We start from the raw sequence: 3,256 nt of genomic DNA on the forward strand, positions 1-3,256 counted from the left end.
GTGACAACTTGTAGGAGTAGGTTCTCTCCTTCTACCTATGGATTCTGGAGATTGAACTGAGGTAGGCAGGCTTGGTAGCAAGCACTTTTACCCACAGAACCATCTTGTTGACCCCTTATTTCACATTTGTTTATTTTGTGCGTGTATGTATGTAGGTATGTACACTCCATAGCCTATGTGTGGAGGTCAGAAGACAAGTTGTAGGAGCTGTTTCTCTCCTTTCACAATGTGGTTCCAGGGATGGAGCTCAGGTCATCAGCCCCTCCATCTTATTTTTTGACAGGGTCTCTCCCTGAACCTGGAACTCATTGATTTGGCAAAACAAGCTGGGTAGTGAGATCTAGGGATTGTCCTGTGTTTACCTCCCCTGCGCTAGAATTACAGGTGTGTACAACCATGCCTAGCTTTTTACGTGAGTGGTGGGGATGTGGCTCAGATCCTTATTTTTGTGTGGCAAGCCATTTCCCCAGCCTCCAGACCCTGAATTTAAAAAAAAAAAGAAACACTGAAATATGTAAAGCCTTAGTCAAGAGATGAGGGGCTGGAGAGATGGCTTAGTGGGTAAGAGCACTGACTGCTCTTGCAGAAGACCTGGGTTCAATTCCCAGCACCCACATGGCAGCTAACAACTGTCTATAACTCCAGTTCCAGGGGATCCAATTCTCTCTTCTGACCTCCACCGGCATTGCACGATGTGAGTGCACTTACATGCATGCAGGTAATATACTCATACACATAAAATAAAAATAATAAATAAAATATTAAAAAAAAAACCCAAAACGCCAGGTGTGGTGGCACATGCCTTTAATCCCAGCACTAGCGAGACAGAGGCAGGGGAATCTCTGTGAGTTTAATGCCAGCCTGGTCTACAGAGTTAGTTCCAGGTCAGCTGGGGCTACAGGGAGACCCTGTCTCAAAAAGACAAAATAATAGTAATGAAAAGGAACCACGGAGGTAAAGGAAAAGAAAGAACCTGAAAGAAGTACAGTAGGAAACAGGTGTTACTAAAGGAAATATGGATAAAAATTGGGTTATTTTAATGGGGGGGGAGGGTTATACAAGGAACCTTGGGGATAAAGGGAAAGAAGGAGCTCAAGAGAGGTGGGACCATAGGAGAAGGGTATTAGTAAGGGAGAAACGGGAAAAATAGGGGCACTTTAAATGGGGAAACCATGGTGGAAGGGTTAGACAATGAGAGAGATAAATAATGTCTAGCTAGCTGGGTGTGGTGGCACACGCCTTTAACCCCAGCACTTCAAGGCCAGCCTGGTCTACATAGTGAATTCTAGGACAGCTGGGACTACAGGGAGACCCTGTTTCAAAAAGACCCCCTCCCAAAAAAGCCTAGCTGGTTTATAATACCAACAACCTACTGAGAAATTACAGATACAGCTAGCTCAAGGAACAAAATATATGTCTCATCAAGGTTTATCTGAGAACCTTTGGTTTTTGCCCAAGCTTTATCTACATAGCGCATGGTAATTAAAAGTACCAGACTGGTGGAACTAACCTTCTTGAATGTTTAACAGCCATACTTTGAGGTCTATACTAATCTGGTCAGAGGGACTTAAAGGACAGTTTTTGCTTCTTGCTCTTCAAGATTGACTTCCAGGAGACTATGGAGCGTCTCTCAAAATGTCCTGTCATCTGTCCTCTTGATCAAGGAGGCCATGGAGACCCCACCAGATGTACTTGAACCAGTGTCCAATCTACAAAGAGGAGGGTCAACACAGAGGAATCATTTCCTCCATGCTTCCAAGTGACGCCAGCCACAGCTGAGCAGGACCTTTGACTTATCGTCACATGGAACTGGTAAAAGAAAGGAGCCAGGGGCTCCTCCCAAGCCCATGTGACCCCTGAGGAACAGATCCTCAAATGACGTTAAGAGTAAAAATAAATTGGTCAATCTGGGTCATCTGCATGGTCTTAAACACACAAAAGGAAACTATAACCAAAGATGAAAGGGATCAGCATAACTTTTTCAGAGTTCATGTATAGCTGAAAGGTACATAACAAGAAACAATTCCAGATAGGAGATACCTTCCTTTGAGTTGTTGGCCAGGGTGGTCCAAGAGACTCCCAGACAGTAACCCAGCATAGAACTAGGAAAATGAACAGCAGACCCCAATCTTATCTAAAGGAATATTGACAACTGATTGCTACTAGATGAGGAAGAGCTGATCTTCCTAAAAGAAGGAACTCTAGATAGGCTGATTAGACTCAGTGGATGGAAAGCAGCGGGGAATGGCCGGGGACACTGAAAACACAGTAGACAGTAACAGGGATGACAGAGTATATGGGCTCCAGTGGGGGGGTGGGGTGGAGGCTATGGGAGGGTGCCATTTGGGATGTGGGTATATAGATGAATAAGATTGTTTGGGATGTTCTGTACAAAATACACACACACACAAATCAAATAAAAAAATGAGTTATATTCAAGGAAGAAGCACAAAAATTTGCTTCATGTTAATTAGTAGATGTGAAAAACATTACCACTGAAATCTACCTGATGACTTTATATCCATGCTCATGTGCCAAGGATCTCAGAAAGTAACTGACTGTGACTCATAATAATAAGATATATAGAGATTAGAGGCACATGTGCAAATCTAAGTTGCATTAAAAATGAATTTTTCTGTATTAAACAGTATATTTTAAAATGAAGTGGGGATCTTTTTTAAAGGTTAAAACCTCATTCAATTTTATGTATTATAGGATTTATATTGAATACAGTAATTATAAGTGTATTAATTCAACACTGTGAACCTAAAAATTACAGCCAATTTTGAAAGAGATGCATCGTCCTTCTGGAAACCGTTACTATGTCAATGCTGTTGTAATGAAATGCTTCTACTAATTATGTGATTATTAAATAAATTAAAAAATATATTATGGGCAAGTGTTACAGTTTTTTTGCAGAAGACCTGGGTTCGAATCCCAGCACCTACATGGCAGCTAACAATGGTCTGTAACTCCAGTCCCAGGGGATCTTGGAAATAAAATAAAAATAAATAAATAAAATTTTAAAAAAGTAATGGTTTAAAAAAAAGAGAGAGATAAAAGTAAGCTGGGTGTGGTCGCAAGTATCTGTAGTCCCAGGTCACTTGGAAGTGAGGCAGGAAGCTCAACTTGAGCCCAGGAGTTTAAAATCATCTTGAACAATAAAAACATACAAACAAAGGTGTAGTGGTTGGAAATAAAATAAAAATAAATAAATAAAATTTTAAAAAAGTAATGGTTTAAAAAAAAGAGAGAG

This window comes from Nannospalax galili, unplaced genomic scaffold, assembly GCF_000622305.1.
Source record: "Nannospalax galili isolate Female #2095 unplaced genomic scaffold, S.galili_v1.0 scaffold251, whole genome shotgun sequence".
NCBI lineage: Eukaryota > Metazoa > Chordata > Mammalia > Rodentia > Spalacidae > Nannospalax > Nannospalax galili.